The following is a 15,058-nucleotide window of genomic DNA, read 5'->3' as shown; positions in this document are numbered from 1 at the left end:
CGCCATCTATTGGTTTGATTACAAAGACAGGTTGATGCTGAACGTTGCGACCACTCAATGGCGCCGTCTAGCTGTTTGCTTACAAACTGCAGGACATGAAGAAACGGGCCGGGAATGTGAGTTTCCACTGGTAACTATTGGATGAACTATTGAGAACTGCGGCAACTCCACGAAACTATCACTAGAGTCGGACGTAGGAAGGTTCAGGTCAGGCAGTGAATCTTGTGCTCCGCCAAAATCTATACTAGATTATCTATTTCAGGGGATGGATCAATATTCCGATTGACAACAGTTGAGTCCAACGCTGGATTGTTCCTTGGGCCATATACTATGTAGTTATTCTCCATAGCTTTTTGTATTGTTTCTCAAGTCAAGTCAAGGCCTTTATTTTACTTCGAATGCTTGTTCGGCCATAATATGGCCGCTTTTCGACAAGGTCGAAGTGAAACGGAGGGGCAGGAGTCACGGTACAAAAATAAACTTAACGTAAACTTAACGTAACCGATATCAATACAATCATGGAAAATACATCAAAATAAATAGTTGAATAAATAATTAGATAAATAAATACATGAATACATCATAGTACATAATTAAGTCATTAATCCGTTATCCAGTCCATATTTGCACTCAAGGGCTAATTATGTATGATCCAATAGGTATTTGAAGACATGGATGGACGAAGCCGCCCTAATGTGTGGTTGTGTTTTATTCCATGCAACTGAGCCAGAGTAGGCCAGACTTCTCCTATATGCTTCTAGGTTAGGTTTTGGGGTGATGAGGTAGTTTGTGGTCGACCTGGTGTGCCGTGCTACTTCATCCCTTCGGAGGCTGTATCTCTTACTATCATTTCAAACAAGGCGAAATGAGGAAAAAAACCAGATGGAAGAGCAGGTGCAGTTCTTTATGCAAGAAGCAAACTTTTAAGTTATGGAAGGGAATGAAAGCACTGGAGAAGACATGCCGCTCTGTTCACAACATTTTTATACTGATTTTCCAAATGGTGACAACTGCAAAGTGGATGATCATTCATCATGCATATGTACTAAATAAGTCACCTAAACCACAAAATAACAACTGATAAAATAGAAGGCTACTTTAATAAAGTACATTAAACTAACACATCTGCTATACATACCACCAGTTGTTGTCTTTTCTGGTACTGTACAGTTTTTCCCTTCTTGAACGTTTGCAATAAAAAATACGTGCTGTACAAAAAGGTGGTCATGTTTAAAGGGAGACATATGTAAGAATATTTAAAACAGCAGTGAGGCTTTACATATTGTGTGTATAGAAGAGAAACAGCCAACTCCTCTCCCAATACGTCATTCATAAATCAATATAAATAAACCTTGATCAATCTCAAGCAAATATTGCCACATGCAACTATTGCATACCTTATTACACACAATGCTGGTGACAAAAATCAAATGACTAAACCTGAAGTGATTATTGGGGTATACTTCTGTACATGATACGTCTGTTGCATTGGACTGTTGTAAGAATAGAGACAGTCTAGGAGGTTTGTGCGTGTTTCCCTGCAGTCATTTTTCATGTTAATCATCCTCCCCCCAATTTACAGTGCTTGTTTTCATCTTACTGCAACTTCTTCAATTTTCCACTCTCCTTTGTCTTTGCTCATTCAGACATTCCATATCTCGTGTTATAATCTGTTTAAACATAATGTTTCATAAAATAACTAACGTTACATTTATTTCTGCTGACAACATTTCTAAACAAGTGTTCTTTTGTCAAACTGATTCCATTGCACTGGTAATCTAGTCTTGTAACAGTTAAGAAAACTTTCATGTACATGCTGGTCAATAATCAAAAAAACATCTGAAAAATAATGAACAACAGAAGCAAACTTAAAAAAGTTAAAGCTTCTTTAAGGGCCCTTGGTTCTTTTTTTTGTTTACTTGAGATCTCCTACTAACTAATTGACTAAATTTCCTTTAGTCACCTTTGCATCATACATCGCATCGGCTTTTTAGCGAATGCCCACAAACGCCCACTATGTAAAAAATATGTAAAAAAAATGATTGCACATGCACAGATTGCAATTGGATAGTTTTGGTCCTCCTATTGCTCCTCCTGCCTTTCTTCCTGCACATTGTCATCTTCAGCATTGTCCTCATCACTGTCAAAATCATCAAAGAACCCATCGGTGTCATCGTCCTCCTGCCCTCCCCCATTCTCAGCCTCCTGTTGGATCTGTCTGGCCACTGCTCTGTATGTGTCCTCCTCTAGCACTGCTTTGTTCTGCAAGGTCTTGGGATGGTCGGGTCCAAACACCTGTAGTAAGATTTACATCGCTTTAGACACCAGCTAAACAGCCCTTACATACAGCAACAGAAGAATATCAATTACATCACACCTAAACTCACCCAAATCATGGTTATAAGAGACATAACCATCTTTAAAACATATTTCTGGACATTGATGGATTAATCCTTACCACTTGTGAAGTTTGGTGGTCTGTGACAGTGTAAACTCTTCTATTTCTAGAATTAAAAAACTCACCTCCTCTGTGCATTGGGCAGCCAGCTGGAAATACTTGTAGGCCTTTCTGATCTGACCGATAGTCTCATAAGCGATGCCCATGTTGCCGTAGATCCGGGAGCTCAGAGTGTTGTTCTCTCCATATGCCTGCTTGCTTAGCTCCAAGGCTTCCTCATACAGCTGGGTTAGAAAAACAATGAGTTTTTCATCAATCAACAGTCAACTTCACATGTACAACTATCCCACATACAGATTTGATATGGGTCTTTCTCTGCAATTATGATTATAGAACAAAATTCTATGACTTTTACTCACATCCATTTGGCCTTGTGTGTTGTAACGAGGCATGAGGATCCCTTTAGTCATCACAGCTTCTGCCAGATGTCCATTGTCTCCTAACTAAGATGTGAACAAGTGAAGACCACACAGATCAGAGTTGGATAAAACCAACCAATGATAGAGTTTTACAAGGCAAAAGACAAACTAACAAAGGACAGTGTTATATATAGTCTACTAATCATTGAGTTACACAAAATCAACCAATAATAAAATTACACCAGGCAAACCAATCATAGAATCCTGACCTACATGTATCATAGAGTCACGCAAGATCAATCAATCAATCAGTGTTGCACAATATCAACCAATCATAGGGTTGCACAAGACCAACCAATCATAGCATTACATACAATAAACTACATCAATTGAGCACTCAATCAGCAAAGATCAAGGTATCCTATAGGTGGAGATTATCAGCAAGTTGAAGATAAGGTACAGAGCATTGATTCTGACCTCCCTGAGAATCCTGATGGCCTCCCCCACCACCTGGATGCCCTCCGCTGCAGCGCTGGAGCGGGAGAAGTCAGTATCCCCCCCGCAGTCCGACCAGTTATTCAGGGCGAAGGCCAGCTTCACCAGGGCAAATGCTCTTTGGTACTGTAATATCAACATTTCTCCATTATTACCTTCACTACAGGGTTATGTTTTGGGTAGCATGCATTTGTCTGTGTGTCTGCATGTGTATGTGTGCCTGTCTGTAAACACAATAAATCAAAAAGGTCTAGATCATTGTCTTAAAGGTATTAGGTCATGGAACTCTTTTCCCCATCTTTAAAACCTGTGTAGCTGACAGTAAGACATCTAGATTTACATTGCAGTAGTACATAATTACTTCATTACTGTACATATGTGTGATCGACTGCTTCACAGCCAACTGATGATGATGATGACAACTGTACATGCATTTTGAGTAAATGTACACAGCTGGAGCTGGTCTTGATGTACTGTCAATCTAGCTGTGCTAAAACTACTCTAATCTATTCTACTCTACTCTTAAGTTCAGTAGTTGCGGTTCGGCGGTCCCAGGCTGGAGACGATCTCGCCGACAGGGCGCTGCCGCGCGCCGCGAACTCCGAGTCGGGCCGGAAGTAAACTTCGCGTCGACGTGGAGTGGGTGTACTGGTAGCCTTGTGCAAGCTGCTGTAGATGCACGTCGCAGCCTCGAGTCCGTGTAGGTACGGGTGGGGAGGGAGAAAGGCGGGCGCTGAGGAAGGACTGCTCGTGGAGGAGTTGTTTACGTAGTTCACGAGAAGAAACATGGCTGCCAAAGTCTCGGGCATCTCGCGGAGCCTCTCTCGCGAGACCCGGCGTCACCGGCGGGAAATGGGGAGGGGGAGGGGGGCTGTCGTTCCGTTCTGTAGACTCTCTGTGTGGACGTTGGAGCACAAACTCAGGAGCAGGGAGGAACGGGTGCGCGGTCCCAGGCTGGTGAAGAAAACTCGCTGCAGGACGTCGCCAAGGATTACGGACAGTGTAGAGACTCAGGGTCGGGTGGAGCCTCTCGCTTAGAACTGGCGAATCCAGGTGGGCAACGCTACTGGCGGCCCATGCACGGTGCTGTACTTGCACACCGCAGCCCTGCTGTCTGAGTGCACGTTGGGCCCAACGGGGACGGCAACCCGCAAGTTTCTTGGCGGATAGATGTGCCTCGGTAGTTGGGGAGCAGCGTACGGTAGGTTGAAATACTTCGTGAAGACTCGAGAGGGGGACATTTTCAACGGAACATTGAGCGGGAGGCGAGCCCAGCCGTAGGGACGGCGGATGTCGCTATTAATGAAGGCGGCACGAGCGGAGGTCAAAGGTCGCTTCCTCAGCGTAATTCCCTACGATTGGTTGACTGACCAATCCTACTATGTACATATGTGTGATCGACTGCTTCACAGCCAACTGATGATGATGATGACAACTGTACATGCATTTTGAGTAAACCCAGAAACAAACTCAGTTCTCCAAGGTTTCTGTCCCCGTCACAGCGGAGTTCTCACCTTGTGATGATCTCCCTCCAGCTGCTCACGCAGGGCGATCGACTTCCGTAAGTAGTCCATGCAGGGTCGAAGGTCGTTCATGGTTTCTCTGTTGACAAATTCTACAGACTTTACCATCTGTAGGGAGATGGGAAGAATAAGGATGTTTAATATTATCCTCCAAGTTTGGTCCAAGATATTTGAAAGTATCATTAAGAAAGAGTAAGGCACATTCTGATCTTGGTATGCATGTTGTTAATACTGCAGAGACGCCTTGGCAGAACTGGAAATGGAATGTACATGTACATTTTATTCCATGCTTTCTTTTCAATTTGACGTTCCTGTTCTTGCTATTGATGGGGCATTTGCTACAAATACATTTTCACTGCTATATGCACTTTTTTCAGTATCTAGGATAGTGTTGTACCTTTGCTAAGTTATTCTAGGAAAGTTGTCAATAAAACTGTGTTTATTCATAGATTAGCCTGTACAAAATAGTTTGATTTTCATTCAAGACAACACCTACAAAAGAGTATACTGAATTTTTGATGCAATCCTTGAAAAATGGAGTCAAAATTTCATGACATTATAGGTGAGAGAAAAGACTGTAAGAAGCTGACCTCATCATAAATGAGCCCAGCCACACAGTAGAGCTCTGTCATCCTCTCAGGCCTGGCCCCTAGTTCTGCCTCCTCTCGCTCGAGTGCATACTGTATAACACCCTTCGCCTCTTCCAGTTTCCCTGCCTGTAGACTGGAAAATAGTGAAGATAAGCAATGTGATCATAACATACTAACTCCTGGATTGTCGGCTTGCTAGCTTAGAAAATATTTTGTGATCATGAGCAGTTTCAATTGATACCACACAAGTTGAAATATAGAATCGATACATGTAAATATATTTTAATTTGTTGGCAGTTAAAAAACATATCCCTATATCTTCCTTTTCTTCCCTTTTATCTTTGTAATTCTTTTTCTTCACTTTTATCTTTTTTCTAACATTTTGTCTTGCAGTGACAATGTGCCAAAAATTCATGCTTAATTCAAATACATTGTACACATTGCGGGATTGCTAACTTACAGAACTCTGGCCACCTTCTCGTGCCTGAGTACAACTTCCTGTACGGACACCTCTGGGTCCTGCTTTATCCTATCCAGGACCTTTCTGTACCGGCTGTCCATGGTGTCATATCCTCCTGCCTGAATAATTAGGATGGTAAAAATAATATTACATGAAAACAATTCACCTCATAAAATGATCTCTGCATCAACTTTTGAATGTCACATTTGAATGCAAGGATCAAAAATTAGTCAAACTGCAACAGTGTAGCAAAGTGATTATACCTTTCTCCAATATAAGAGCAGCTGTGCACTCCACTCAGCATGGTACAGTTTGTCAAACATGTCCCACTCTGTCAGGCACTCAGCCAGGCGCTCCTGGGCATCTAGCTGAACCAGGTGATGGGGGTACTCCTCCACTCTCCTGTCGATGTTCTCACACGAGTCAAAGAAGTTGGCCAGTTTGTGATGCCACCACTTGTACCTCCACCTGCTGTCTGTGCCGTCTTCCTCATCATCGTCTGATCCAAAGTATCTGTGCATAGATTAACAACAGTAACTTCAAGTCAATCATACCAATCACTGCATGTTACTACCAGCTATGTATTCACCATTGAAGACTTTCTTCAAGTAATAAAAAAATCACAGAAAGAGCTGGTATAGTTAACTTTCTTTCTACCTTTACTTCTATTTCTTTCTCTACGTTACTTTCAATGTGTTTCTTTTCTTTTCCACATAAATGACAACATCTTTACTTCCTTTTAAAGATATTTTGCTCTTTTCCAATCTCATCACATAAGCAAGTAAGCAAGCTTAAGCCAATCTCATCTCATTTTGGTTCCATCGGTATAACTTTCCACTGGCCATCACCGCTATGACTTACTTTCTCCTGACAGCCTTGCTGAGTGACCGGTGGTAAAAGTCCAGTCGTCCCTCCCCACTGTCCCCAAATGGCCGGAGGAATGGCTTGAGTGCCCGGTACACTCCTGCCCACCTGACCGGTGCTACCTGGCCAGCTGGGGGCTCCTCTCTAGCTTCAAAATCTATATATGTTGAAGAAACATGAATGCCAATCTAAGCCCTGAATGTACAAACAAAACACTCACACACTAAGTCCGACAGCTGAGTAAAAAATAAACAAAAACAAATAAACAAGTAAAGAAATCAACAAACCTATTTGGCTTCTATCTTCAGGAGGAAGGAGGTTTGCTTCATTTCCCAGCAGCCTCAGCAGCTCCACTTCCAGCATACCCTTCGCTGATGTCTCTAGGAGACACAGGGTAGCCACGAGTAACGTCCCCCCGTACTCTCTCTCAAACCTCTCCAGTACCTGAGCCAGCAAACTAGGTACAGACAAAGCAATCAAAATTAAGGACATGTACAATTCTACACAGTCAAGTACAAAACATCCTTTTTTGTTATTACATGAAATTTTTCCTGAAAACAATTCATTCAAAAACATACTAGTAAGTTTGTTAGATCATTGGCAGGAAAAAAAGAGAACCAATAGCACCAACCAAGTTTTCACAAGGCATCATGTGTGTCCCTGACATCTAGAAATAGCTTGATACAACATAATCTATAAAACAATACCATACATATGAACAAGAGAAATCACACTATTGTGGTCAAAAAAAGATTGTCCTAATCTCCAACAATAAGGAAATTTCTCTTACTTTAGTAAACCATCAGCTAAACTGTTTATCTTGTCCGACACTTTCTCAAAGACGCCGTAAACGCGGAGCTCTTCACAGGCCACGGACAGCCAGAGAGGGTTGTCTGATGATTCTTTGGACAGCAAACTATTCATCTGGTGCTGGTCCAGCCGCTTGTTGTACTTGTCTAACATGGCTCGCACAATTTCCTATGAAATGATGTGAAACATTTCAGATCAATGGGTAATAAGGTTATTTGTACAAACCAATAACAGTTACCTGTCAATGTTTGGGAGTCCTTCTGCCCAGGACAATACTGGCTACATGTAGTTCTACTTTCCACTGCTAGGTGGTGCAGCAGCATGCAACAGACTTGTTGAGGCAGACTTCATCAGATAGGAGGTTGAGTATTTTAAGACCTCCTACCCTGGGAGCCAGACGGCCCAAGGCAGTACTCCCGCCGATCTAAATAAGCGTTAGGGGGGAGTTATAGCCCAAGAGAGTTGACCAGCCCTTACCCACAAGAGTAATTTAGATCGGCAGGCGTAATGCCTTGGGCCTGATCTGCAAGTCTGGCTCCCAGGGTATAGAATCACCCTTACTAACCTGTCTGTCCTCCTTGCTGAGTGCAGTCACCCTGACCTCGCGAGGTTTCCTCTGCCGCTCGGTGAGTGCGCGGTGCTGTGGGGTGCTGTCAATCATGGACAACACCACTCGCACCTGAGGGGCCAGTTTCCTTGGCAACCAGCTGACACTCTGAGCGTGGGGGTCCTCATCCATCTGGTTAAGGGAGAAGGCATCAAAGTCTGATCACAATCTTTTGTTTTGTTTTGCAGAACTGGTAAACCTCCTCAAGATCTGTATTCTGTATAATGCATACTCCTGCAGTCCGAGGCTTTTATTTTGGAGATTGGTGCTGTTGTGCCCCTGAAGCATAATTTAATCAGGCTACCTCAACATCATCAAACAGGGAACCATTAGATATCCCAGAATGCCTCACCTGATTGACAGCATCGATGATGATGATGGTGGGCCTGGTGGTTCGGCTGGATAGAACCCCACACGTCAGCTGTACAGTAGACTCCATGTCTTTGGGCATGGTGGTATCCTGGAATGTGATAGCGAAAAAAGAGTTTGTGTATTTTATGTTTTATGTTTTTGTTTGTGTGTAATTTTTTTAAATTTGAGGGCACTTAATTTTACTTGGGGGGGGGGGGAGGTGTTCAAAGTGTTGCTTTAAGTTCACAGTGGGCTAAAAGAAAGCATTACTGTCAGAAAATCTGTATTGATATTGTTCCCTGTGTAGTTATTTTGCAATGGAAAAGTCGCCACAAAAACTGTGAACATAAAACCACTGCAAATATTTCAAGGCTTACACTGTGTTGTGAGGGCCAATGATATTCAGAATCTGTACCGATATAGTTTTGTTGACCTTCCAATACATCTAAAATTTACCCGGCATTTTTAGGGTTAAATGGTGATCAGCCAGACTTACATTGACGATGTCGAGCTCCCTCAGCAGCCTCTTCAGAATGGTCTCCAGATCGGTGGACCCCGGGATCGCTCCAACAAAGTGGTAGAACACATGCCAGCCTGTGTCCCCTCCACTGAAGAGATATAAAAAACATCACATTTCTATTAGTTTGGGATTAATCTTCATACACTGTAATAAATTTACGGATAAATTTTGACCACATAGCCCAATTTAAGGCTCAGCTGAAAGAACAACATGAAAACAAAAGCTTTAAGTGCCAGCCATATGCCTTTGCGCACGCAGTTTTAAGTTTTCATCCACCCTGCTGTTTTAACCTTGGCCTCCTGCTTTATCTTTACTTTGAAAAGACTGAAAACCAAGAAAAATGTACATGTATATTGGTGTGGCCTTATGCTTCAGTTTAATAGTCTACAGCATCCCATTCTGTGCCACAAAGGCAACCAGCAGTATTCATGGACGAAAAATTTCTTACAATACATATGTATATGATACACTATATGTCCCTCCAGTATTCCTACCCCGGTATCTCCTTGTTCAGAGCCTTTGCCGTGGCCACATCGGCCACCCTGGCCATGATGGCTGACTTGCCGGACCCTGCCTCCCCCACCAGCAGCATGGGATAGTCCACTCCCAGCTCTGTAATGTACTGTTGGATCTCCTGTAGGATGGAGTCCCTCCCCAACACAAGGTCTCCTTTATTCTTCATGTAGGCCTGGTAAGAATTTGTGAACAATATTGTAAAAAATAGTTGATTCCAACGTAAAAATCATGGTGTAGACTTGGAACTTATTGTGGAATCTTAATTTGTACCACCCACACAAAATTGCCCGTGTTTGCAAATAAACAATCCTTACAATGGCTCCCTTACATACCGTAAAATTCCTATTTACGTACGCAGCCCTCCTAACGTACGCACCCCCGATTTGGGGACGATTACGGGCCTGACTCAGTGAGCTGAAACGTTCAGGGGAAAAACCCTCTTAACGTAAGCACCCCCTCTCCAGCATTTCTGTGGATAGTTAGAGGTTGACATGATCATCCTTTCGATGATGTTTACCGACTTAAAAGCCTACTGACAAAATGTTTCTGGGTGGAAAATATCAAACAATTTAAATACAGTGTGTATATGTATTATTTATTCTTTACTACTGATTGATTGTGTGGTAGCATTCCACACTTCATTTGCATTAAGATGTACCATACTCTCACGCTGATATGCGATTTTTCCGAGGAAGAACCCCTCCTAACGTATGCTCCCAACTTTGGCGTCAGCCTTGAACACCTGCTTGCAACTTGAAAAGTTTAAAAAGTGCGTACGTAAATAGGGATTTTACGGTAGTTAATTGAAGGGACCACCCTAAAGATTAATGAATCAATTTAAAAAAAAAATCATTCATTAATTTTGTGTGATTTGCTAGTCTATTGAAAATTCCAATGGCTTACATATATATGTACTATGTACATGTAAAGGGTGAAGGAAAAGCCTTGAAGAACACATCTAGAATGGTACAACTGTTAAATGCCTTAGTCTTCTTTCGTCAGCTAGGGCAAATACATGTCCCAGCATTTGAACATGAAAAGAATGACCAACATTTTCATACAAACATTAAGAGCTGTGGCAAAACTTCCTCCCTAACTTTCCCTTAAGAAGCATCCTGAAAGATGTACATGTAGTATTTCCCCCATCATTACCTCATGAGCCTCCTCCTGTTGTCTATATGGGTCTGTTTGTACCTCCTCCAGTGGGTATTGCTCCCCTATTCTCTGGGTGAAGAACTCAAACACCTGAAAAACACAGGCAGGTGAATCATAAACATATAGAAATTCAGTAAAGAAAATGTACCTTCCAATGAATTCTACAGCATGAAATATGATACAGGTATGAAATGTACAATACAATACATAATGCAGATATAGTAGGCATTTGTCAGTCTCGTAAAACTCTAAATAGTACAGATTCTTACAATGAAATGTCTTGCTATTATTTCTGAAGCAAGCCTCTGTTTTTCTTCCCCCCACCATAACCCCTTCTTAAGTTCCTGTCTCCAAAGAGTGCAATGTACAAATCATCATTTCAACTACATGTACAACTTCCTTTTTAAGGTACCTTCTGACTGAAGTTCTCCAGCCCCTTGAGTTGAACTCTGCCCTCTGAGTTGACCCCTGCGACCTCACACTGGTACTGGCACACCTGGTCGGGCTGGGGAGAAGTGAGAACAGGTGAGCATCACTGGTAGCTTCAGGTAATTTCTTTCACTGTACTGCTAGCAAAAGACCTTTTGTAACCTTTAATAGAAGTTCAGTGTTTGACTTGATTGGCCCTACTGGCACTTCTAATTAGGTTGATGGCTTTCTTCTGTATACAGAAGCATTGTAATACTGTAAATGCAAACATGTTTGTGGTGGTTTTATGTTCGCAGTTTTGGCGGTGAGCTCTTCGCCGCGAGCTTAAAACCACCACAAATTCTTTTTCCCTCTTAACCCCTTGTCTGCTATTGTTTCAAACGCGAATTTCAAACCATTGCAAACACTCCATTTTCTCCCTACCGTGAATTTAAATGCATTTATAGTAGTTTAAAAGACCAAGATTTTGTTTTCATTGAAGAAAAGAAAGACCTGACATGCACCAATTGCAAACACCAAATGGGTGACATACGTCAAATCTGTCTTGAAGCATCTTCTTGAGCATCTTGAGCTTGAAGGGAGCCTCAGGTGTGATGTCGATAAAGTCCTTATGATGCTTCTCAGGTACAGACTCCAGGAAAGTCCCATCTCTGATCATGAACAGAGCTGGAAGGATGCAGTGGAGCAAAATGTTACTGCTTTTTCAAATTATACTAATTAGCTACATGTACGGTGCTCTATTTTTGTCCATGAATGATTCATAAGTGAGTATATTATCCAAAAGTTAAAAGACTACAAGAGAATGTATTCTAGGATGTATTCTTTTGATTAAAGTCAGTCTTTTTACGCAGACTTTCTCTACTTAATTGTATTGTTTTACAGGCCTAGTGAGCCTGAAATAGAGCTTGAAGACTAGCCTGGTATCCAAACCTACTATCGCTCCCGAGTCTCATCTGTCCTTTCCGCAAATAGACAGAAGAGACTTGCGACCTATGGTAGGTTTGGATACCAGGCTACTTGAAGACAACTTCATTACATCAACTTACAGTTTGGGTTGCCTTTCCTGTAGGCTCCGTGCATGATTTCCATCTCTGTGACAGACAAGCCGTGGATCCAGCGGTATTCTGCAGCGAACTGCGGAGGAACCTCCTGTACACCTGGGATCCACCCACATCTCTCACTGAGGACAAACACAGTAAGAGTTAGTAAGTGCCCTCTAGCAGAACACACAGAAACTGCAATGCAGAAACACAGACAGACACACAGACAAGCCAACTTGGGGTGAAGTTTAAGTAATAGACAAATGTCAATTTCTAAACTGGATAGCTTTGTCAAATGTGCAATAAACAAATACTGGTATTAACAATTACTGAGTTTGAATAATACCTGGTCATGTTGAGAAAGAAAGGCATGATGTTGTCTTCATAGCATCTGTCAATCTCCTCCAAGCATGTCCTCAGTGTAAACTCTGTTGTTGTATCCTTGGGAATACCCTGAAATTTGGTAACAGGCAAGACATGTACATTACAGCCTTGAATGTCTACTTTCTTATGATATACGTTGTGTATGCTTGTAACTCCAAACACAAATCACACTGAATAAAGTTAGAATATTAGACACCCAACAGGATTACTAACTAAGAGAAGTGAAAGAGGCCATATACATCAGAGGCTGAGACAGGGGCCGGTACCAACTGCTGGGCACCTTTGAAAGTTTGACCTCTGTTGACCTCACACTTCCGTTCAGGTCATCTGACACAGGCTTAGGGTCATTTCAACTTGAGAAGGATCAGAGGACTGATCAAAAGCTTGTTGGTAAAAGCTTTACTTTTTGTTTGGAAATAGTGTATAAAAGCTTAACAACAGATTATCATAGACAAGTTATCATAGACAAGTTATCATAGATAACTCATAAGATTCTTTACACGGCCATAATGCCGCCTTCTCCAAAAAGAAAAATCCAACTTTTCTCACCCATCTCAGATCACACTCCACAAGATGTAACCTCCTTTTCTCACACCAATGTCTCAAGTCTGCGAGTTCACAAGAGCGTCTCGCTCCGAGTGAAAGTCCTTGAAGGTCGACGAGACGAAGATGCGGACAGTTTTCCAGTTGGAGTGCCTGAGGACCAGCTTGTCGTCCTTGGGTCTGGGCGTGTCCACCGTGCGGCTCACCTGTTCCCAGGTGAGGTTCACCTCATACTGATAGTTTGTCGACGCCCCACAACCCATCTTCACTCTGATTCACACACTGGAACTGTGTAAGAAAACATCATTGTTAACAATATACTCAGGCTTTTCATATGACCTCATTTGTGCCCTGTGGATTACTTATGTTTAAACAGGCAAACATGCTGCTGCTGTTATCCAATGACCCGCCGACATGGCCGCCAGGGGATTCAAATCATAATTACCATGACGTCAATCGAAAGCCTCTACATTGTGTATGAAGAAAACGAGGTCAATTAACATATTATGCAGCAATAGTCATTGTTTACTAGGTCATATACGACTACATTAAAACTGTATTTGAATTAGAATTGATGGCAGTAATATTTCACTTTCATACTTCTATAGTCCTTCATGATCATATTGTTGTCTAAAATAAATGACTACCCTAGCTGTAACAATTAGTACCAGTAACGTTAATTATGTTATTTTCTCATGACTTTAAGAATTGCTGTATTTACATCAGTGTCAGTTTATGTTGTGTTGTCTTAATGTCATCATTTTTCCCAGTTATAACTGACTCATTTTCTTTTAAATCACTTTGATGTTAGGCAGTTAGTTGTATTACTAATACGTCGAGTCTAATTTGGTTTCTCATTTTATAATTTGCAACATTATATTAATTTTTTTAAACCAGATTTTACTCAGTCAAAAGTACACAAGCTCATCTCGGAAATGTGTTCCTTTAACTAAAGCCGATCAAAGGAAAATATACTTTACAGACCATACGAAAGTGAAGGTATAATGGTATGTGGAAAAGGTGGGAGGGCTTACCTGTCAAACCGGTCGTAACCATGGATCTTCCGACAACAACATGCTTCGCAGAGGTTTTCTCACCAAATCAGGCGATATTTTACCAGCCTAGCTTAATCATCAAAGCTAGATATTGTAAAAGTAAGATGTAGTTTCTTATTTCCGCAGGATTAATACCTGAAAAACCAACAAATCAATATGGTCATGGGCGATGCGTGTTTGTTGTCATAGAAGCCCGATGACCTCTGGTGACCCAGTTGGCATTTACTTCCTGGGTCAGACAAAACGTGTCTCCAAGCAGATGTTGGGTTATCAATTTTTGAATTTTCTGACCGGCTGGCTCTTATGCCAGTCTTCGTAGCAAAATGACAGTTGTAACGTTCCATAACCAGCTTTTACGATAATAGAGGACTGTGTGAGAAAAGCCGGCTAGTCGGAACGTTAAAATTATCCACTTCAACATGATTTTAATATCAAATTTGCTTTCAATCCCTGTGGCGCAAGCGGTAATGCAACCCCGCTGATTCGCCATCTGGATCGAATTCCGTGGATCCTAGGGCCCGAGTTCGATCCCAGGGGTCGACTTCAGCTCGGACATGTTGCAAAGGATTGCATTCGTCATTTCGGATGGTGACGTAAAGCCGGCGGCCTCGTGTATGAGGGAGCTTCAGGCATTAGCCTCGTCAAACTTCTGCACGTAAAAGAACCCAACACATTTACCGTGTAGGGGTGACCCGGTGTGCCTGGCCCAAAACGCGAGCAGTAGCGAAGCCGCATGGCACTACCACTAGCTTCTTGAAAAAGCATCATGCTTCGTCCGGATGCCTTGAAACGAACGAAAAAAGCCGTTCAGACAAGGAGCACTCCGAATTTCAAGCAGGTACACAAAGTAGAATATTCGAAATTTTCAACCTCTTGATATTGCAAGCTCAGCATCTATA

The 15,058-nt window shown here is 42.1% G+C and overlaps 1 pseudogene; it reads right to left on the bottom strand.

Annotated features, from left to right (window-relative positions):
• Positions 1-967: 967 nt before the first annotated feature.
• LOC136444343 (telomerase protein component 1-like) lies at positions 968-14,386 on the bottom strand (annotated as a pseudogene).
• Between the last annotated feature and the right edge of the window lie 672 nt (positions 14,387-15,058).

This window comes from Branchiostoma lanceolatum, chromosome 1 (genome assembly GCF_035083965.1).
Source record: "Branchiostoma lanceolatum isolate klBraLanc5 chromosome 1, klBraLanc5.hap2, whole genome shotgun sequence".
NCBI classification, from domain to species: Eukaryota; Metazoa; Chordata; class Leptocardii; order Amphioxiformes; family Branchiostomatidae; genus Branchiostoma; species Branchiostoma lanceolatum.
The sequence above is the reverse complement of the archived record's forward strand: the minus strand, read 5'-3'. Positions and strand labels throughout refer to the sequence as shown.